The 24,220-nt window shown below is 44.1% G+C and overlaps 1 protein-coding gene and 1 non-coding gene across 3 annotated transcripts in view; both read right to left on the bottom strand.

The window, feature by feature from the left end:
- TMEM178B (transmembrane protein 178B) overlaps positions 1–24,220 on the bottom strand; it is a 287,332-nt gene that overhangs the window by 196,170 nt on the left and 66,942 nt on the right. The window lies entirely within an intron of this gene.
- On the bottom strand, positions 3,551–3,620 carry TRNAA-UGC (transfer RNA alanine (anticodon UGC)). The gene has a single exon. It is a non-coding gene; the product is annotated as a tRNA-Ala (tRNA).

Below are 24,220 nucleotides of genomic sequence, written 5' to 3'. Positions count from 1 at the left end.
AACAGAGGAGCAATGAACAAAACCTCTGGTGAACCCTTTCCTGAGCTGAAACCACTGGGAGCAGGGTTGGTCCCTATAGGAACATTCCATGTGTCTTCCCCAAATCTTCTTTTCTCGGTTTTTTTAAAACGCAAGTCTCTGATCGGGGTGGGGGAGGAATTCAGTTCAATTCACATTTAAAGGCGAACTCAGATAAATCACACTTTCTTTCGAAAATATGCAGACCAAAATACAGCCCTTTTCCAAAATTTGCATTTCTCTGAATTTTGCAATGCAGAGCCATGTAAATGTGTACAAAAATGCATATTCTTGGGGGGGTGTTGTGCATGGAGTTGCACGTATTGTTGAAAAAAGTGTGTTACATTAAGAGACATTCCTATGTAAAAGTGACTATATTAAGAAAAATTGTATGCAAAAAGTTGTACATTAGGAGAAAAACTGATGAATTTTTAGGAGGACTTTAGAAATAATAATTCGCAAACAGATGTGGAAATGTGGAGACTGAAATTCGGATTGGTAAAATGAGAAGACCAAAAGTGTCAGATTTGCCCATCCATATCTCCGATCCCAGGATGGGGAACCTATGGCTTTCCAGGTGTTTTAGTGTAGTGACACCTGCACTTCGGAACTCCCTGCCTATTGATATCAGGCAGGTGCCTTCAATGTACTCTTTTCAGTGCCTGATAAAAGCATTTTCCTTTTGAGAAGCCTACCCCAAATTCAGATGTGTTTTTACGTTATTGCTGGTTTTAGTTTTCTGAACATTTTAAATAGCTTTATTATTTTATTCTTTTTGTAAACCCCTTTGATTTGTTTGTTTGTTTTTTACCATCAAGTGGTATGTGAATTTTATGAAATAAAAAAATAAAATAAGGTATTTCTGGACTACAACTCCCATCACTTAAAAAAAAGTATTGAAATTGTATAATAATTCAAACTGAACTAAAGGAGGAACAAAACAATATGACAAAATCAAACCATGCTCAATGTCACACCCAGAGGAAAACAGGAAAAGTATACAGTGATACCTCGGATTAAGTACTTAATTCAGTCCGGAGGTCCGTTCTTAACCTGAAACTGTTCTTAACCTGAAGTATCACTTTAGCTAATGGGGCCTCCCGCTGCTGCCGCACGGCCGGAGCACAATTTCTGTTCTCATCCTGAAGCAAAGTTCTTAACCTGAGGTACTATTTCTGGGCAAGTGGAGTCTGTAACCTGAAGCGTATATAACCTGAAGTGTATGTAACCTGAGGTACCACTGTGTGTGTATGTGTGCAATTGAGAGAGAGAGAAAACAAATACCGGTACCTGAACACACCTTAAACTCCCATCATCTCCACAGATGGTTGGTCAGTCTGGATGGAGCTGGCAGAAGTTAGAGTCCAACACAGGAGATTTGTGGAGATTTAATTGAAACCCCAGAGGCATCATTTTAGCCAGTGGATCCAGAATAAGGGAAGCCCCTCCTACCTTCCAGATCTCAGGTCAATGAGTGCAAAGCTAGCAAGATGACTGACAAACACGAAGCACTTATTCTAAAATACCCCTTTCCGAGGCAGCCTTGGAATGGCGGAGGCTGACAGGATGAATGAGGCACTTCGTTCTACATGCCAATTGAGAAGGAAAATGGGGACAGAGGCAGATGCATTTTACGATTTTTAAACGCGGAAGAGAACAGCAACCACAAAATTACTGTGGCGTGTGCTACCCCAGCTGTTAATTATTAAAATAAAATAAAATAAAGCTCTGTGCTGGCTGCAGGCTGAAGTATTTCAAGATAATTCCCAAGTACAAATTTGGAAATCTAAAAATACTCCCTCCAACTTTAATTACAATAATAATAATCACCCCTGGAGCAGGCAGTGTTACACCTCTTGTATATAATATGTATCTAATATTGCTTCTCTTCTTATCTTTCTTTGTTTCTCCACACTGGGAAAACCAGTGTGCCCTCCAGATTTTGCTGGACTACAGAGCCCATCATCCCTGACCACTGGCTGAGGCTGATAAGAATTAGAGTGAAGCATCATCTAGATCAGGGGTTGTCAACCTGGTCCCTACCGCCCACTAGTGGGTGTGTCAGGATTCTAGGTGGGCAGTAGGGGGTTCTATGGCACAAGCTGAATCCTCCTTCCATCAAGCCCTGGGTGGGCGGTAAGGAAATTTTACCATCAAGAAAGATGCATTAGTGGGCGGTAGGTATAAAAAGATTGGCTACCCCGATCTAGAGGGTCTCAGCTTCCTCATCCCTGGCCTACAGTATCCATTAAGTAATGCACCTGAGAGAGGAGAAGAAGCAATCGTCTATAACCCCTCTCAACCTTGCTGAAACATCAGCAGAGTAAGGCCGCTGAATATCCTCATTATCAGGACAATAAGACGTTCACATTCCAACTAGTCTGTTGGGTCTCTCATGCACCCCACAGGCAAGAATCGTTGCAGCTGCCAATGAGGTAGCTGACCTAGTCAAGGAGGCACCAGGAAGTTTCCACAGAGCTGCCCTCTGAAGTCTTGCCAAAAGCATTCCAAAGAAAGAGAAGGTTATTTGCGTGTGACGTTTACTGAAACATAGGAAGCAAACTTATACTGAGTCAGACATTGATCCATCTAGCCCTGTCCTGTCCAAAGTGGCCGTTGCCAACTCTCTAGAGCAGTGGTTCGCAAACTTTGGGGGGCCACCCCCCCCACTTGGTTCCATAAATGCACCCTCAGTTGAAGAGCAGTCTGCACAACCCACTCAGGAAGATAGCAACACTAAGATATCCTTCAGTATATCTGAAGGAGCGTCTCCACCCCCATCGTTCCACCCGGACACTGAGGTCCAGCTCCGAGGGCCTTCTGGCAGTTCCCTTACTGCAAGAAGTGAGGTTACAGGGAACCAGGCAGAGGGCCTTCTCAGTAGTGGCACCCGCCCTGTGGAACGCCCTCCCACCAGATGTCAAAGAGAAGAACTACCACCAGACTTTTAGAAGATATCTGAAGGCAGCCCTGTTTAGGGAAGCTTTTAATGTTTGATGCATTACTGAATTTTAATATTTTGTTGGAAGCTGCCCAAAGTGGCTGGGGAAACCCAACCAGATGGGTGGGGTATAAATAAATTATTATTATTATTATTATTATTATTATTATTATTATTATTATTATTAAATAGTTAACAACTAATGGCACATTTATTCAAAATTTGATCATAGAATCATAGACTTGTAGAGTTGGAAGGGACCCTGACGATCATCCAGTCCAACCCCCTGCAATGCAGGAATATGCAGCTGTCCCATATGGGGATCAAACCTGCAACCTTGGTGCTGTTATCAGCACCATGCTCTAACCAGCTGAGCTATCATAGGTTGGGGAGGGATCAAAACTGCTTAGTTTAATCAAGTCAACAAACTGATGAACTTGATCCAGCCATACCGGCTTTTCAAATTCTGGTGGTCCTTTACACCTCTAGCGCCCCCTGCCACCCCCTTGCCTCTTAGCATGCCCCCTAGATACTGCACACTTTGGAACCACTGCTCTAGGGTATGGAGCAGAAGACATCCCGAGCCCTACCTGGAGATGCCAGGGATTGAACCTGGGACCTCCTGCATGCAAAGCAGATGCTCTAGCCACTGAGCCACAGCCCTGTGTTTCATCTTCCGTAGCTTCTACATAACCAGGGCCTGAGATGAGCTTGCCACACAATTCCTCCAGAGTGCTGAGCAATCACTGTTGCCCTACTCCCCGCAACCATCCACTTGCCGGCAGCACTGAGTGTACATTCAACCAGCGTTATTGTTTTGTCTTTCTGACAAAATGAAGAGATTGATTTCTATCGATCCTCAGAGAAAGTCTGGGGGGTTTTTTGTTCAGCCTTTCCTGCTGCTACTCTTGGTTGTGCCTCGACACTGAGAGACAAGCAAGCTGAAAAGTAAATTAAAGGAAAGTAAAGGGAGCAACAAGGGGCCGGCTTGTGCCAACTGCTTCCTCCTTCACTGTGTGATAAAAGGACCAAAAATGCTCTTCTGGTTGTACTTTCAAGATGCTGCTGTTGATTCAGAATATCTGGACAAGTCCATGTGTCACTCGTAGGGATGGGGGGATTTCAGCATTTAAAACCAAACCTAAGACATTAGCAATGCATTATATTAGGAGAAATTGCTTGCAATAGTATGTACATTAGTTAAATTGGCATATGGAAATGTGTTTATTAAGAGAAATACACAATAAAATGCTAGTGAATTTTCATGTGAATTTTGTTTAAATAATAATAATAATGATAATAATAATAATGTCCAATTGCTGAAAATGTGGAGGTTTGAATTTAAGACTGAAAAAGAGAAAAACTAAGAGAACCAAATTAGACAGATCCTGCCAAACCATGCCACTCATTCCAGGTACTCCACCTGAGAGAATATCTCATGGTCTCAAGGTGGACAAACCTGTCCATTTCACTTTTCTAATCTTACATTCCCCCTCCCCCCCACATTTCCACAGCAGGTTGCATTTTTAAAATGAAAATTCATCCGTGTTTTCGTGCAACCCTCCCCCCTCCCCCCGCATATCCAATTTTTGCATTCAGTTTTGATTAATATCCACATTTTTGCAAGCAATATTCCTTGTGGAAGGCATTTCTATGTGATTTTCTCTAATTTATGCCATTTTATGCAAACTTTTGCCTATGTTACAGCTTTTTTGCACACATTATTTGGTTGGGAGAACTGCATTGCAAAATTCAGAATACTGCAAATTTTGAGGGTGAATTGTGTTCTGGCTTGTGTATCAATGCACCAGCCCGTTGCCAATTGACATACACTCTCTTGGAAGGTGCTTTTTTGCTCTATATGTGTAGTTTCTGTTGGAACAACCATCATAAGCAGGCCACATGCAATGCATTGCAATAGTCTGAATGGATAACTGTGGCTCGCTCTGTCCTGGAAGAGTGACAGGTGGGGTGAGGAACATCAGGCCCAGAAACTGAATGCAGTCCTCAGGACCCTCTATTTGACCCTCAGGACTCTCCCTAGGCCACACCCTTTCCCCCAGACCATGGCTCTACTGACCCTGCTCTGTGTTTTCATTGAATGTTCTGGAATATGCCCTTAGAACTATAGGCTTGGATAGAAGATGGAGAGATATGTGTCTTTAGAAACTGCCATGGCTGAAGCATAGCCTAGAACGTTAACTGTCACAATCCATTGCTCCAAACACATTTGCTTCCAGTTCCACCAGCCTTTGCTTCTAGTGTGTGGCCCCCAGAAGTTGGGTGTGTGGCCCCGGAACAGAATCAGATAAGTGCTGGAGATGTAATGAGGTTGAGGATATGTTTTATCATATGTGGTGGACTTGTAAAAGGGTAAAAGCGTATTGGGAAATGGTATATAATGAATTGGGAGGAAATGTTTAAAAGTACCTTTCCAAAGAAAACCAGAGTCCTTTTGGTTGGGGATAATTCAGAGGGAAATTCCCAGGTGTCAAAAAAGACTATTTATGTATGCTACTACTGCAGCCCATGTTTGTTAGCTCCCAAATAGAAAATGAGCGAGGGCCCAACCAAAGAAGAAAGGTAACTTAAATTGATGGAATACGTACAGCTTGCCGATTTACCATATAGAATAAGAGAACAAGAAGAATGTACATTTAAAGAAGACTGGGAAATGTTTACTGAATATATGGGTGAAAATTTTGTTCATTTAAAAACGCTGGTGTCATTAAGATAAATTCAACAGTGTAAATAAGTTTTGATGGATGTAACAATGGTCTAGTTCCGAATGGTCTAGTTCCTATAAAATATGCATGGGTGTATGGTATGAAAAATGAACCATGGAAAGAGAAGAAGGAAGTCATTGATTTAAGGTTGTTTAAATGAATATTTTGAAATGTAAATTAGAAAATTTAATAAAAATTAGCGAGGGAGAGAGAAAGTCAAAATCCATTGCTCCAAACACATTTGCTTCTAGCCCCACCAGCCTTTGCCTCTAGTCTTGCCCAGTACAGGTATGTGGCCCCTGAGCAGAAAATGTTTCCTTACCCCTGCCCTAAAGGTATGTCCAGATTTAACAGCACCTCCAAGACGGTGCACCTGATATTTTAGGGAGAAGGAAACACTATCCAATGCAAGTGGAACACTACAAATCACCCACCATTAGCACCTCCATCTTATCTGGACTGGTCTTCAGGTTCCTGACCCCTCTCCAGCCCATTACTGAGCACAGAATTATATCCCTTCAAAAGAGACACACTCATAACAGTGATTGATTCAAAAACTTGAGGGTGGCTAGGCTGCTCTGGGGGTGGATATTAATCCAGAATAAGATTTTCACATTCAGCACTGGGAATTTGATTGAAAGGTAGTATAAAAATGTTGATAGCAGATCATATATAAAATGCACCCAGAAATTATGGCTCTCTCAGTATTTGTAGACAGCCACGATTGTCTAAGCCAGCCAGTCTCTCTCTCTCTCCCTCCTCCCAATGTTCATCTCCAGTAAAAGGGTCTCCATATACCTCAACTGTGGGTAGCTCAGAAATAGCAGACCCTTCAGAGAGCCCTCGTCTTATTTTTTGAAGCCACCTGTAATATATGGACTGCAGGCAGGTAATCTTTCATTTCCACTCGTCTGCTACTTCAGAGTATCTCCAGCAAACTTGCTCACCTTGACATAGTTGCTTAATGATGGCTTCTTCCAAAGACATGTGCCATAAATTGTGGACTGTTAAAGACGACAGCATTGTCTCACTATGGAAACAAGGGCTGTCCAGAGATTTGCGGTCTAAATTTTGCTAATAGCTCTTAGGGCCTCTTAACACACTACACTGAAAACATGCACTTGCCCCTTAATATGCCTGTACACATCACTTTTGAAAGGGGAATCCTTTGCATATTCCGCTGGCTTCCTGCCCACTCCCAGATATCTAACACAAGTTCCTTGTTCTTATCTTCTGTGCCTTCCAGGACACTGGGCCTTGCCTCAAATTATCTCTCAGCTTGTATTTGGGTACATTGCTGCCCAAAATACATTTTGTTCATCCAGCACCAACACTTCCTTCCTTTTCCACATCTGGAATGCAAAGTAAGAGTCATGTGAATTGTTCTGCCCAGTTTTGCATCTGGCACTGCCCACCTTTGCTATTGGGCGCATGGAAAATTGCCCAGAAGGAAATGCAGATTGACAAAGGTTCTTCACCTCTGAACTAAAACAAAAATTTTACACATCACTTAGGAAGACAGGCGAACTAATATCAGTGTACTAGAAGAAGCAAAGATCACCAGTGTTGAAGCAATGATTCTTCAACATCAACTTCGCTGGTGTGCAGATGCCTGATTATCGTCTTCCAGAGCAACTACTCTATTCTGAACTTAAAAATGGAAAGTGTAATGTTGGTAGTCAACAAAAGAGGTTTAAAGACTGTCTCAAGGCAAATTTTTAAAAATGTGGTATAAACACCAACAATTGGGAAACACTTGCCTGCGAGCACTTCAGTTGGAGAACAGCCTTTACCAAAGGTGTCATGGGCTTTGAAGGCACTCAAACTCAGGATGCAAGGGAGAAACATGCTAAGAGGAAGGCACGCTTGGCAAATCCACACCATGATCAACTCCCGCCCGGAAACCAATGTCCCCACTGTGGAAGGACTTGTGGATCCAGAATTGGCCTCCACAGTCACTTACGGACTCATTGTTAAAACCGTGTTAATGGAAGACAATTTTATTCAGCTACGAGTGATCGCCAGAGAAGAAGATTGGGCCCGTGGAAAGTTGCCCAGAAGGAAATGCAGGGTGACAAAAATTCTCCACCTCTGACCTAAAACAACCCCACCCCAGCTTCTGCTCGGGGGCACATATGCTGCTGTGCCTGCTCTGAAGGGGGGGGGGAGTATCAGGTGATCGAATGATAGGTAACCTGCCTCTAGTTTAATTTCTCCCTGGATGCCAGCAGCCAGATTCAAGCACCTTCCTGCCAGATCACCAAAAGAGGGAGCTCCTGAGCTGCTCTCTGGAGAGCTGTGTGCCATCAGTGAAGCTGGCCAGATGGAGATACTTCCATCTATTGACTCAGAAGTTTTTGTCAGGTAATACAAGATGGCTTTTCTCCTGAACCAGGTTCAGGTCTTGGTGAGTCATAGTGAGTCTCCCGAGTCTTCCTATGCCAACACATAGGGCTGTCTGTGACAGAATGCCTTGTGGAGAACGTTAGGAAGTGTAGTGGTAATTTACTAAGGGATTTGTGCCTGATGAGGCTCTGCTGTGAGGCAGTTTTTAAAACCAGTGAATCAGCATAGCCATAAGTTGTGGCGCTCCATAACAGTGATGTCACAGGCGCTAGCCAACAGGTGGCTGCAACACATGGCAACCACATTTCATACTGTAGATGTAATTTCAACAGATGTGCTAGCTGTCAAGGGGGTGGGGAGTTGAGGTAGGGTGAGAGAAATCCCATTGTCCCAATGGCAAAATTATCACATTTTGAAAGGTACCACCGTTTTAGTATCTGGATCCCACCTGACATCATAGCCGTACTTATAATGGTAAAAACATTGCCTGGAAAGGCTCTACGGTTCATGCAGCTACGCTGGTTTCACCTTCAAGCAAAATTTGCATCCCTAAATGAAAATCCCGGTGTCCTCACTCCATTATTCATTCTCCAGGCGCTGATGTAAATAACGTTGCTTACATTACGGCACTTTTAGTGGATGGCTTCCTCCTAGTTTGACAAATGATAAAGGAGATTTGCAGCCAACCCAAATAAATTCTGGAATGGTCTCATTATGCACCTCAGTGGGTGCTGATGACTTACGTAGAAAAGTTACTTCCTTATTTATTTATTTTTTAAATTTACAAGCCCCCCCCCCCCTTCATTCTTAGTAACTTCCAAGGTGGCTTATAAATTCAATATATGCTTAACAGGGGCTCAGCCATTTCAGCAATTTTGGGGGGGCAGGGGGCATGAAATGAGAGAAAAGGGGTCTCAGGAAACTTGGTGGTGGTCCTCACAATGGCCTCATTTTCCTTGTGTGGTTTGTTTAGTTGTGTTGTGTGTTTTTATTTATTGGAATCCACCACCTAGTGAGCAATGAATCCAAACCGGATACACCCCATCTGATCAGATCGGACTAATGCAGGGATCCAGGCAGAAGTTTGCTCTGGAATCTGCACATCACCAGATTCTCACTCTTGCAAGAAGGAGGAAAAGGAGCTATAAAGGGGGTGGGGAGCCAAAGAAGCCACAAAACCTCAAAGTAGGCTAATAAGGATTGGGCAGACTCAAGCCACAGTATGATGAGTGTTGAGGCAGGTTGGATAGAAAACCAGAAGAGTGGAATGGAGTATCCCGAAAGCAGTCCTGGCTGGCCAGCCAGCATGGGAACACTCCACACGGCATCCTTTCATTCCAAGTCACACCGGTTTCACATATCACCCCTGTGTCGGTGCCAAAGCTTGCCAAGAGGGGCAGAAGGCACTAAGAGCTAAAGGGGATGTGATGGGTAAATGGATGTCTTCTTCCAGCAATGGCAGGCCAAATGGAACCTTGACCCTCCCAGAGGCTGGCGGGCAATGTTAATTGAGCCAACCTTGAGAGAGGGAATAAGAGACCGAGATCCTTCTGAATAATTCAGAGCCTTCGTTGTGTATGGCAGAGGAGTCCCTCCCGCGTGAGTAAGTGATAGGCTGCCATTGATTTCTCCTCCCTGCTGCCCCAAGTGAGAATCAAGTTTAAAATTCAAATAGTAAACAGAGACACTGAGGGCCATTTGAGTCAAGGCAGCAGTGATAACTAACGAAACGTTATCGATTTTATATATGTGTGTGCATGCTCCCGCGTGGGTGCGCACACGCATGGAAGAAGAGATAGATTCGCTCGCTCCTGCACCACTGAGGGAGAGATCCAGGTTGGCTGTCATGCTCACGGTGTCGCACGTGTTCAGGCCCCATTACAGAGAGCTGTTGAATTAAACATCCGTCGATGTTTACCAAATGGGACGACTCTGCTCTGAAGTTCAATAGGAGAGACACACACAACAGATTTATCTTCATGGCCACCACTGCAAACAGGAAAGGAGTTTTTGGCTAAATGTAGGCAGCAGATTATCAGAAATTAAATTGAAAAAACCAGACAGAAACCTGACTTGCATCAACTAGCTGTGATTCCTGCATTGCAGGGGTTGGGTTAAATGAACCTTGTGGTCCCTTCCAATTCTACAGTTCTATGATTATATGAACTAGGGCCTCGTCTGCACATTTAAAGAAGTGTAATGCAGCTTTAAACAGTCATGACTTCTCCCAAAGAATCCTGGGAACTGTAGTTTCTTAAGGGTGCTGAGAGTTGTTAAGAGATCCTTATTCCCCTCTAAGAGCTACAATTCCCAGAATTCCCTTAACTCTGTTAAGCCACTCTGAGGATACTCATAACTACTCAGTGTCAGGCTTCAGGGAATCCGATCCTTCCCACTGTAGCAGCCAAGAAGCAGATAAGCAAGGAAAGCATTTACCAAGTAATTTATTCACTATGCACTGAGAGGGATGAAGGAATGCAGTCTCCCTAAGATAATGGTGTTGCTCTGAGTAAAGTCCCACCCCCTCCATCTCTCCTCTTCTACGTCACCCCTGCGTCGGCTAATCTGAGCTTTCTGCCTCTGAGCTTTCTATTCTACTACTCTCAATTCTCGCCTGGTCCTGGGAGAGGGGGGATCAGGAATGCTTTCCAAAGACACTGAGTCTGTCAGCTGTCTCTCCCCTGGTGCTTCTTCATCCTGCTGTTCCTCTCCCAATATTTTCCACCTTCTCCCTTCTGCAGTCTCTGAACTATGCCCTTCTGCAAACCACTGTTCTAAATCTATACTGTCCTCCTATTCTCGGGAAGGTTCAGGAGAAGGGGGGGCATCCCCACCATTCCTCCTCAGTCCAGCCTCTCACACTCAATCTAAATCTGTTTTGGCAGTGGAGCCCAGAGGGCAGAACATGGGAAGAGGCAGTAGTCAGGGGTCTCACTTAGCAGAAAGTAAGGGGAGGTGTCCTCCCCAAAATGCAGCAGGTGAAGTCTACACACTATCATCTCAAAAGGGAGGTCCTCACCAGAGCCTCAGTGCAACAGAATACATTGCCTGTCTGCAGCCCAGCATTGAGCAATACAGCTTCGTTGTCCCTTGACCCCACTGCTATCCACTTTGTCTTTCTACAGCCATGTGCCTCTCAATAGAGGATAACACCATGCATCTGATGAAGAGGACTCTTGTCCACTAAAGCTTTTGCCACAATCAAGATGCCACAATTTTCCAGGTGCCACAACACCCTCCATTGATTTTGTACAACACAAACTAACTAAAGGAATGTGGCTACGACTTTTGGAAGTTCTTACACACCTTTTTCCTAACAAGAAAAAAATAAACCCTAGTCTATGATATGTATAAGAAGAACTAAAAAATGAAAACCATCAGGAAAATGAACATAGATTCTACACTAGGATCACTGGAGGCTGGTCTATGAGGGCAAATGGGGCGCTTTCCCACCAACCTCAGTCTTGATTCCTCCAAACTCACCTGTCAGTAACAGATGTTTTGACAGTGGAGCAAGCTACCCAGAAAGTGGTGGACTCTTCTTCACTGGAGGTATCTCAACAGAGGTTGTATGGCCATCTGTCAGGGATTCTTTAGCTGTGATTCCTGCATTGCATGAGGTTTCACTAGATGCCCCTTGGGGTACCTTCCAACTCCACAATTCTATGATTCTTACTTACAACCTGCCTAAAGGTTGGCCCTTGCTGACTGCTTGCTCCACTTCCATCTCGATACGATACAATAATCTTTATTGTCACTGTCCCATACAGAACAACGAGATTGAAAAAATCTACATCAGACATTCAAAAACCAACAAGCCTGCTATCCTAGCTATCCCAGCCTGGTTAGCCCCCTAAAAACTCTGATACCCCATAATTGAATACAATATACTCCCATAGAGACTACCTTACACTGCGTTTAAAACCAAAATCACATTTGGATAGAAACTGTTTCTCAGGCAGCTAGTCCTAGTCTTTTTAACCCTGTATCTTCTTCCAGAAGGCAGAAGCTGAAAGAGATCATATCCTGCACTATCTCTGCAGCTTTCTTATTACACCTGGAAGCGTAGATTTGATCCAAGGTGGGAAGAGTGCACCCAGTTATTCTCTCCGCAGTCTTTACAACCCTGGACAGCATTGTTTTTCCCCTGACCATGCAGCTCCCAAACCACACACAGAAACCACAAGTTAATACACTCTCAACAGTACAATGGTAACATGCCATCAACAGGTCCTTTGAGAGATTGTTTTTCCAGAGGATTCTCAGAAAATATAACCTCTGCTGTGCTCTCTTCATCAGGTCTTTACTGTTTTCTCCCCAGGTTAGGTCAGCTTTGCCCTCATAGAACTCAGCTCGGAGGAGCATGGGGAAATATCTAGCATGAGTTGCTCTGCCTGTTATTTGCTCTGTTGCCACCTACTGTTCACCTCCCTGATTTTCCCCACATTCCCAATTAGCATCAGCCACCACTGGCTAGGATTTTTAAAATAATAGCAATAGAATTAATGCATCTTACACAAACCCAGCAATTTAAAAATTCATAGCACAAGAGCATAAGGTGGCATTTTCGAATGCATTGAGGGGGGAATCATTATCCCATTTGAATTAATCCAATGAATCAATATTGGAATACAGTTTAAAATGATATGTTTAGACTTCAAAGGGCTCCCTTTTGAACCCCCTTTGCAATTCTTCCCACCAAATAAACAGTAGCTTATATAAATTATCTTTATAAAGCACGTCTTTTCAGGTCTTACCAGTAACCTTATAAAGTTCAAAGAGCTCATAAAAGTTGTGTGTGTTCCCTTTTGGCCCCCTGAATACACCATGGCTGGTAAAGTTCAAACAACACTCTCCATAAATTGAAAATGTGCTGTTTCAAATGTCAGGGAACAGATCTGAAAGTGCATATTGCAAACATGAATTTCAAAATGTATGGATTATTTGCTTAAATTCCTTCTAAACCTGGGAAGAATGCTGGAGCTCTTGGCATATAGAGAGCACCAGGAATCATGTTTCTTTTTCCTCCTTAGATACATGAGAAGTGTTGTGTACTGCATCAGACTATTTAATGGGCTTACAAGCTGAAGTGCCATTCTGTGTGCTAACAATCAATTTCTTCTTTGATTGCCTATATTTATTTAGTCAATACACCACCTTCCATGCACAAGAGAGAGAGATATCCATAGGTTTGAGGGAACACCAAGGTTTGCAGAACTACATGAAGAATCTTCAGAAAACAGCCCAAGGGAATGGCGGTGGAGACCCAAAACAACCCAACAAGGATTAAGCATGTTCAGTGGGCACAAACCTCTGATGGACTGTGGGAGTAAACCAGAGCAAGGAGGAATTGAATGGAGTATCGTAAAAGAATATATGGCTGGCCAGCTAGCGTTCTAAACTTTGCATGGCAAGGTCTATATGAAGCTGTTAAGAAAATTCATCCAGAGATCTCAGACAACACCCAGCTCTCACTCTCTCCATGCCATTTGAGTCAGGACAGGCCATGCAGTTGCTAGACCGGTGCCCAGAAGCAGCACTTCTCTGGATGAGGACCAAGAAACTGAATCCAGACAAGACAGAGGTACAGATGGTGGTTGTTCTCAAGCCTGGGAATTAGAAAGGCGGGTTGTGTTGAAACTACAACTATACACCCCGGGCACCAGATAACTTGAGGGACTGCTTCTCCTATTACCTGTCACCCAGGATCTTAAGATCTTTGTAGGAAGTCCTGCTTATGTTCTGTTGACTACAGCATGCCACAGTGATCTACTGACACAGGGCCTTCCTGGCTGTGGCACCTTCAATTGCAGAACTCCTTTCTGTTAGAAATTCAGTTGACCCTTGAGTTATCAGCATTCAGTTATCAGTCAGATACCTTCTTGTTCTGCCAGGCATTTGGAGAAGGATGAGCTGAGATATTTTCTGTCTCCCTGAAATCATCTGCTTCTCAATTGGGTTATAGCTCTGTTTTTAATGTGTGGTGCATTGTATTATTGTAGCAGGTTCCTTGAGGTCCCTTAGGGATGAAGGGTGGTTTAAAAATGTAATTAATAAATCCTTCCTTGCAAGTTTTACATGTAACTTTTGTAATAACCAACAAGAAGCTCTTTATCTTAGTTTAGCTGTCCTAACTGAAGGGTCATTACTTACAATAAATGCTTAACTGAAAAGAAGAAACCTTCTTATAATCAGTTCTCCTGGGACTGTACCATTTCCTACTAGAAACTGGATATCATATGCGTCCCTAAATAAAATAAATAATAAATCACTGAGCGTGAAAAGCTAGCACATCATTGCAAATGCTAGCCTGGGATTTTTCTCCCTGACAAGCTATCCTTCCATGGGCTAGACATTTTCAGTGCAGGGAAGCATTCAACCATGGGACTCACACACACACGCCATATTGCATTTCTGTGCATGTAGATCAGCCCTTTTCTCATACGATGACTTCAACACACATGCTGGAAAGTAGTGTAGGAGGCAGTCTCTCAGGTAGGCTGAATGCTTTTGCCATGGGCTGTCTTTGAGCCCTGGGGCATGGTGGAATTGGCTATGGAGATACTAGGCACAGATCCTAACACCATGCCAGAACCTAATCACACAGAGCCCCTTGAGAAGGATCTCCTAATCCAGAACCTCCAGAGCAGCACCTCTTGAGGAGCTCTTAGCCTCCATTCCTCCTCCGAGCCACACACCCCCTCCACTAGATAACCAGAACTATTACACCTTCCGCTTGCTGGTTTTCAAGTACCAACTGCTGGTTTTTATGCTATTGTATGATTTCATGCTGCTTTTCATTTCATTTTGTGTGTGTGTTTATATGTTGATAGTATTCCTGGTTTTATTTGCATTCTATTCGAGGGCATAATTAACTGGTTGGCGCAGGAGTGCCTAAAGAAATAATTAGTAAATAAATTACAATGCTCTGACCAAGTGAAAGGGTAAAGGACTCCTTTCTATAAGCATCTCTGTTCATCCCTAACCTGGCATAGGCTGAAGAGAATGTAAAGTCTTAAATCAGATTACAGACTGTGGGGGAGCAAGAAGCCTGCTCAGAACTGTCCAAGGTCCTGCTATACCAGCCTGATTGACTGATTTCTCAACACAGTTCATACAACTTGCCAGACTCTACCTATTTATTTTTAAAGAATGGCTCTGTTAAGAAACACCACGGTGCATTTGCAGCAGCACAACTGGGCACCTTCATCTACTGCCCCATCTGTGATGGCCTGGGATTCAGACTCGGATGCTGACCCTGAGGAATCCCAGCCTGCACAGAATTCCCCACCTCCAGAACCAGCTGAGCCAGGGCTGGGGCTTCAGCCTGAAGGGTCCTCCCCTGTGCTGGATCCTCAGGTGCAGGCACCAGCTGAGTCTGCTCTGGCTCCAGAGGGGGTGGAGGACCCACTGCCTGCAGGTGCTCCACTCTCAGCCCCGTCAGGGGAAGCTGAGGTTGCCTCTGGGTCCGGGAACCCTCCAGCCTCTCCTGAGCTGCAGAGGCTCAGGGCAGAGAGGTGGAGGGAACTAAGTCCCCGCAGGAGGAGTGCTCGCCTCCAGGCCAGGAGAGGCGAGTCACCTGAGGATCAGGGCCGCCCTGTGCCTCAGGGCAGATAAAAGCCAGCCAGCCTCAGTCCCAAGTTGCAGGAGCAACTTCGTTGGTTGTCAGTTCCTGCCTGAACCCTGTCCTGCTATCCTGCCGGAGCTCCTGACCTCACCCGACTACCTGCCCTGCATTCAGCTTCAACTTTTACGCACTGCCTCCACACTGCACCTTCAACCTCGGACTGGACTTGGACCTCGCCTCTTGGTTAGCCCATGGGACCAGCACACCATGTGAACCAAAATGTGTCTCTTCCCTATCGGCCTCTACAGCCACAGCAGGCACTGTAACTCTCCAACGATTTGACTTCACCCCAATGGGACACTTCTCCACAGTCTCCTGAGGAAGACAGGTGCCAATGGTTCGCTTAAAATCAGTGGACACATCCACCTATGAGACTTAAATTAATTTAATAGTCAATTCCAAGAAAACAGGATTGTAATCGGAGCAGGGGGAGGTTTGCTGTAGGGCCCTGACCACCCCCTAAAGATATCAGAGGGGTTCCCCCGTCTGAATGTTCAGCTGTCATTAAAAACTATTAGTCTCTCACCAAAATCTCTTTCTAGCCTGAAAGTATTTCAGTCTATGTGGAAGGAAGGAAGGAAGGAAGCATTTACTTTGTGCTAATAAACCCACATTTTATTTAGTGTTTGCTTGTGATGGAGAGGAGGGGGCATATGCAACCCCCTTGAAATGTTTTACCAACCAGATTTCATCTTGCAGATTAGCATGGGGTGTGGCAAAAAGACTGGCATATAAATAAGCTGGGAGATAAATAATTATTATCCAGGCATTAAATTGGTATATAAATCATAAATTATAGGAGCCGGAGATGGAAAGAACCCATTTAGATCATACCGGGGTTTGGGGGTTTTTTAAGAAAGAAACAAAAAGAAACAAAAAGCATGGCAGTATACTCACCCGGGAAATGTGTAGCGCATCACTCTTGATTCGTCAAGAATCACAGAAGAACGCCCATCCTTCTCTCCATGTCTCTCCCCAGAGAGTGAGCCAGAGAGGCAGAGAGTTTGCAGCATGCATATTAATAAAGCTATATTTTGACTGGCTGAGTGATTTAAAGTGATTAGTGATGGTATGTTTTACCTATCAACATTTCCACACTGCAACATGGAAGAGGATTTGCTATTCCTCTAGTGCAGAGGTGGGCAATCTTTCCCCAGCGAGGGCTGCTTCCCCTTGGGGGTAATCTGTCATGGGCCGCATGCCAGAGTTGGTGATGGACAGAATTAACTAATGTAAAATAAAGACTGCCCAGCCTCAATTTCCACCAACATATAAGAATTCTCAGTCCTGTGCAGATCTACTTGGACGCAAGCCCAACTGGGCTTGATGAGGTTACCCTTAAATAAATATTTGAGTATTTTTTGTTTTCAGTAAAAGAGGTGAACAGAGCTGCTGTTTTGGAAAGCATGTGAAAACAATTCTTTTCTGACTTCAGTATGCTAGAGACAAAGAGTAAAGCCTATATATTTGTTACCATACAGCTGGAGGGAAAACATCTTTCCCCCGAGTGATGCAACAGGGAGGCGGGGTATTAGAAACAATATATTTTATCAAATAAAACACAACTCCTTCCAATTGTTCTGAAATTACATGAAAAGAAGGGGAAACACTTTTGAAAGTCTGCACAAATAAAGATGATCCATATAGGAAGGAAAGAACTGTGATGGCATGAAGGCCTCAGCGGCACATAAAATGGAGAGGAGAAGCGACCACAGGTTACCCATTTGTTTTCTATAGGCTATCAGACATGGGAAAGAACAAGGGACACACTTCTTTAACAACAATTAAACCCCTTCCCCTTTAAATCCCTAAGTGAATGATGCTGAAAAGGAAATTTTGTCCCTCCCAAGAGCATTTGAGGAGGTAAGAGAAACTATTTTAGGCAACTAAGAGGCATTTCAACAGATCCAAAGACTTGCTAATAAGTCCTTCAATAATCCCCAGAACTGCAAAACTATGATCTGCATTTCAAGCAATACTGGGCACATCTAACAGCACAAATTTTAACCTATGTCGCAGTTTTATGCTATTTATGCTGTTATTGTGCCTTCATGATGATTTGTGCTCATGGTGCTATGAGTGAGTGCAGTACTGCACCTACAATCCTGTTTTCACCTGCAAAAGTTTTGAGGCAGGTTACACAGCCTCATTTCTAAGCAGTGCCTAGCTGTAACTTTCTACTGAAATCCCATAACTTTTCATACCAGAAATCTTCTGGTTTAATTTTGTCCCTCTCCGGATAGCAATACAGGTAATGTAGCAGCTACTGGTGAAGTATGGCAGGGCAACAAACAAAGCAGAATAAATCCACCACTAATGTACTATTATTGTGTCAAGACATGGTGCAAAATACTCTCACAATGGAACACCACTCTGGAGGGCACCTCAACTACCCAAATAATTGTGGGTTGTTGTTGTTGTTTTCTGTTTGAACGGGTGCTAAGAATTCTGAGATTTTAAAATTTATTTGCAGGGTTCACACTCAGCCTAACAAATATTCAGTAAATAAAAACAATTCCAAGAAAAATCATTTAAAAGTTTATTAGAGCCAGCAGATGCATACTTTGGCTTAGAAGTCAATCACATTGAGTTCTATGGAGGCTTGCATACCCACCAGTCACTGGGTTTGGGATTGCAGCTCCAAACCGGCTCACTAGGAAGTAAATCCTATTGAATACAATGAAACTGATTTCCAAGCATACCTGCCTGCATAGGATGGCATTGTACAAGTGTAAAAGGGAAGAAGTAGCAGCAGAGCTCTAGGCCATCTTTGCAGAACTGCGACAGGTTGGATTGAGACTCAGGCAGTTAAACAGGCTAGCTTGTTTGAAGGATTTCCATGGAAACTAAGTTCAAATTGCTTCATCTGGTTCCAACCCCAGTAAATGGAGCCCCCTGAGAAGAAGACATGATTACAGGCATATCTCAGGTTCAGTTCCAGTTGCATGTGTAAGTTATGTTTACACTATATTATGGTCTATTAAGGTCCCCACTCCCTGGCTGCAGGGGTGGGAGGGGAAAAACCTGGCTCTAGCACTAGCCAGCTCCACTCCCATGGTCAGAAGAGGGGCAACGGCAGCGGTGATGGATTGGGGCTTCCTTCCCCAGAAGCAGCCAGGCTGTCTGCAGAGCTGCACCCACGTCCTCATAAGGAGCAAGATCTCCTTACATGAGGTGTGCCTGTTGACATTTCCATTCCACCTGAAGGAGCAGACGTGTGGAACTGTTGCGTGTCACATGTCTGTTTACATTCCAGCACAGCTTGCTGGGAACTTCCGTTGTGTATAGCTTTTGCTTTTCCCGTTCTCTCTGAAATGACGAGAGAGAGAGACGACATGTTTCTTTGTCCTGATTTTTGATTAATAAATCTGTAGTTGTAGTATGCTTCCACAAGCCTCATGCCTATTCTGTGTGCGCAGTTTGCTCTGCTGATAGTGTGCCCTGGCTTTGAAGCCCGGGTGGCTGATTTACATCGGGGCAGAGGCCAAAGGTCTTCGCAGCGGGAAGACTGGAAGGAGATGGCCCAGCTGGGGCTAGCCAGCTGGCCTCCCAGCCCTCTGCATGTCGACAGTGCCTGTATTAAGATCATGGGGGGGGGAGTAGGTTGGGGGGTGATCTACTATAGATCGCCAGAATTTCTGACTCCTAAAAGTTCAGCGATATGATGGTTTTATTTTCAATCTGTTTCCTCTTAAGCCCTGCTTACGGGAGAAAAGACAGAGGTGCCCCTTTGAATCTGTGTCCCAAACAATGCCATGTGTTTCCAGAGCTCTACACAGAAAGAAAGCTATTCTTACATACACCCCACTTGTGTTTGTTTTGAATGAGGTAGGAGGAGGCTTTTTGTGATGTATGCATTATTGACATATCTATACAGGGTAGGTAAAGGTAAAGTCCAGTCAAAGGCGACGATGGGGTTGCAGTGCTCATCTCGCTTTCAGGCCGAGGAAGCTGGTGTTTGTCCACAGACAGCTTTCCGGGTCAGGTGGCCAGCATAACTAAACCACTACTGGCACAATGGGACAACGTGGTGGAAGCCAGAGCGCACGGAAATGCCGTTTACCTTCCTGCCACAGCGGTACCTATTTATCTACTTGCATTGGCGTGCTTTTAACTGCTAGGTTGGCAGGAGCTGGGCCAGAGCAATGGGAGTTCACCCCATTGAGGGATTCAAACCACCAACCTTCTGATCAGCAAGCCCAAGAGACTCCATGGTTTAGACCACAGCGCCACCTGCGTCCCTTCTATACAGGTTGAGCATAGCTAAAGAGACATAGCTTAACTCCAGATTCACTGCTCACCATCCGATTTTTAAGGAAACTGCCATCACCACCAGAGCCTATCAGAAAGCAGTTCAGCTCTCTTTCCTTTTTCCCCAGTCTCAATTTGTGACAAAGCTGTAGTTGCAATTCACACAGGCACAACTGGATGACCTGGAAGGGAGATTGGTCCTCTTTGGCCATATTGACAAACACCTTCCAGAGGTGCCTGCAGTTATTTAGTTTCCATGGCAATATATTGTCCCAAACTTTCATCACAAAAGGGGATACTTAACAGACAAGGCCAAATAAACTGGCTTGACCGGTTTAGCAGTCCTCCTCTTCTCCAGACCCCAGTATTTCAACCACAGAATCACTGGGCAGGTGGGTGTGACTCTGAACAATAATTCAGGACCACCCCCCCTTATTTCATTACCTTATTTAAGGTGATCCAGGACGTCTTGGCCATGGTGCCTTTCTCCAAGGCTGCTTATTTTAGTAATCTGGACAAGGCTTTCCTTCCCTACCTTCTTGGTTCTACCAATTCTTGGTCAGCAGGGGAACTGGACTTCTCCTTTGTGCTGATGCCCGTGTTGTAGTGGCAAATGGAAAGTGCTCAGGAGCTCATCATGATGCCAAAATTGAAGGCAGCTGTGTTGATACATTCACAGGCACATGCGCACCCCCACGAACAGCAGGACGAAGCCTAATGCCCAATTTGTTACAATCAGCTGACAGTCATAGAATAGACACTTATAGAATGAATTCAGCCGAGCTCTAACAAAAGATCTTCAGCCAGCTGAAATGCACCCTTTAGCTTATAATTAGAAACGCAGGCAATCTTGCAGAGAAGTGCTGCCATTTAAAGCGCCAGCAAGCTGCTGTTCCCTTCTTTTTCACAGCAGACGGGGGCCACGAGAATCAAGCTGGGATGAATGACAGAGGGGGAAGGAGGGAGCCGCAATCTCTTCACACTGTCTCCTGTTAGTATCGGATTCAGCAGCAAAGAAATGTACAGGGCCACAGCCAAGGAAGCAGTCTGCATCTACGCCCCACCTCCTCCTCCTCAAATAAGCTTCATGTTTCATGAAGGACTTAGCTTCAGCAAATTTATTTATTGGTAAAAAATATTCTTCAGACTTTGGGGGGCTGTCCATGATTTATTTATATGAACCAACCAATCTCATGGCTGGCACATTCCTACTAAACATGATTTTATTTGGCAGCATTTATTTGATAGGTTCTGTATAAATATGCACCTTGTACACCATTATGAACAATTAATTAATTAATTAATTAGATGTATATACCAACATTCATCCGAAAATATCAGGGCAGCTCACGAGATAAAAAATACAGGATAAAAGCACAAAATAAATAGTTAAAACGAAAGCAAAACAATAACCTTCTTCCCACAAAAAAACATTTAAAAGGCCATAGAATGTTAATCAGCCAAAGGCAGTGCTTTTTTTCTAAAAAAAATAATGTTTAGTGGTACTCTCATTTTCCTACTCATATTGAAATACTGCTCCTCAATGAGGCCAAACTTAGATTCACAAAATGTTTAGGGGTATGCGTACCCCCCCCCCCAGAAAAAAGCACTGGCCAAAAGCATATATCAATCAGCCCACAATAGATATATTTTATACACACACTGTCGGTGGAATAAAAATGCAGTTAATTGATTAATTAGAAACCTGATCAAGGACAAGGAAAGAGGAGCCCATTATTGTTTGCCATGTTTATAATCCATACTTACTTTCCATGGTCTTTGATTTCCTCTATGTTAACCCATCACATTGTGGGAAGCAGGTGGCGTTGTGGTCTAAACCACAGAGCCTAGGGCTTGCCGATCAGAAAGTTGGCTGTTCGAATCCCCACAACGGGGTGAGCTCCCGTTGTTCAGTCCCAGCTCCTGCCCACCTAGCAGTTCGAAAGCATGTCAAAGTGCAAGTAGATAAATAGGTACCACTCTGGCGGGAGGTAAACGGCATTTCCGTGCGCTGCTCTGGTTCTCCAGAAGTGGCTTAGTCATGCTGGCCACATGACCCGGAAGCTGTATGCCGGCTCCCTCGGCCAATAAAGCGAGATAAGCACACAATCCCAGAGTTGTCTGCAACTGGACCTTACGGTCAGGGGTACCTTTACCTTTAACCCATCACAAACAATAGGGATGCATGGGTTGCATCTGGTGAAGTCATCCTGTTAGCGCAAGGACTTCCCCTTGCGCAACAGAATTTCCCTTCCCTCTCCTTGTCCCCTAAATCTGCTCTGGATAATTGCAGTACCCCAAAAACAGATCTGATGGCTGAATGGGTGAAGGAGAAAGAGAGGGGACAGTGTGAGAAGAAGTTCTTGCACTAAATGTGATGACGTCATCGAATATAACCTCCTTATCATCTTATTCACTTGCCAGAACAAGGAAAGTCAAGCAATCCCCCTGGTGCTCTGGCTGATGGCATCATTGCTCTTGCTCTGGGGGGGGGGGGGAATGGCCCAGTCCTGGAGCTGCACTCGCATTCCGCTACACCAATGATCGACGCTGTACCCTTCTATTCTGCATTTTCCCTTCCTTCCTTCTCACAGGCTATGCAGCCCTTATCCCTTTCGAGGCAACCGTGGAGTCTTTGTGCAGATGGCCTTAATGCTGCACAGCGCAGGCTGTGATGGATTCCGACACGAAACAGAAGCAGCTGCTTTCCCAACAAAACATGCCAAACAAAACAGCTCCTTTGCCCCCAACAATAGAATTGGCCACAACCAAACACGCTGTGTGTGTGTTGTCAGTGTGTCAGCAGCAACAGCTATCATGGCGGGGGAAGAAGTGTGCAAACAAGGGTAGAAGCGGCGCCAGAAACATTTCCAAATTAAATGGGGAGAGAGGAGGGAGGTATATATTCTAATTCCTTTCCAAGAAGCGTCAACTCCTGGATTGCAAGTCTGCACTCTCTCAGGCAGCCTGGTGACACGAATCCCTATCCAAGCCACGAACAGAAGAGGAAGATCAGTTTCCATAGCAATTCCACAGTCGCTCTGCGCCCAGATGTAACATGTGCCTTGAGTTATGGGACACAAAAACACAGCTGCTCATCCATCACTGCTAATAGGAAAAGGCTGAGATGGCAGCAGCGAGTCCTAGAGGAGAACAAATCATTTGCTACCTTTTGCCATCTTGGTCTAGGAGGCATTTTAAGGCTGAAGGACAAGGCTTCTAGGTATAGAAAGAAAGAAAGAAAGAAAGAAAGAAAGAAAGAAAGAAAGAAAGAAAGAAAGAAAGAAAGAAAGAGGTGGCAGGACTAGTGTTGCATGAGAAGTAGGAAGGTAGGAAGAGTCCTTATCCAGGGGATATTCTGTACACCAGGGAAAGCTGTGGCTCTTCAGGTACTATTGGACTACAGCTCCCATCATCCCTGACCACTGGCCATGCTGGCTGAGGCTGATGGGAGTTGGAGTCCAACATTACTTGAAAAGCCATCAACAGTTAATACATACATGCAGACATCATAGTTAAAACCATGCTCAAGGTGGCTTACAACATGAAACAAACAACACCATGATTACAAACTTAACAAACATAATTCCTAACTCTTATGACCTAAGGGGGTGGCAATCTCCCTTATGCAAACTTACCTTATGGTCCAAGTCATCAAATCATATTTTAAAGCAAACTTGCACCCATTGATGTATAACTGATTCATCTGGTCTGTGACCGTTTTAATAAATTTGATTTGATTTGATGTATAACTGACTAGTGTATTACAAACATTAATGACAGGTACGAATAAACCCACCCAGTTTCTCTTTTTCCCTTTCAGACAAACTTAATTATTCATTTTTGCCATCAATATGCATTCCTTTTTTATTTTTTAAACAGCCATTCTTTTAACAACTGGCACTTTCATTTTTCTCCATGATTCTCCCTGTGTCATTCTTGCAGATGCAAACATGCAAGAGATCAATGTATTAATAACAATATCACTAATTAGTCACTTTACTCACAAAACTGACTCAAAGCAACTTACAAGCACACTTACCTCTGTTTGGTATTCTAACATCAGTACATATCAAGAGAAATAACACTGGGGCTGCATTCAGATAGCATTTCATTCCCTCTTCCTCACATTTCCTTACCGGTTATTTTTTGCATTTTATGTGACCTTTCACACAACCTTAAATCCACTTTCTGGAAATCTAGCGAGATCTAGCAGAGGTTTAATGCTTGTTTCTGTGTTAGTGGTTCCCTTTTTAAAAAAATAATAATAATAAATAATAATAATTTTTATTTATTCCCCGCCCTCCCCAG

Source organism: Podarcis raffonei, chromosome 10 (assembly GCF_027172205.1).
Source record: "Podarcis raffonei isolate rPodRaf1 chromosome 10, rPodRaf1.pri, whole genome shotgun sequence".
NCBI classification, from domain to species: Eukaryota; Metazoa; Chordata; class Lepidosauria; order Squamata; family Lacertidae; genus Podarcis; species Podarcis raffonei.
This window is presented reverse-complemented; position numbering and strand designations above follow the sequence as displayed.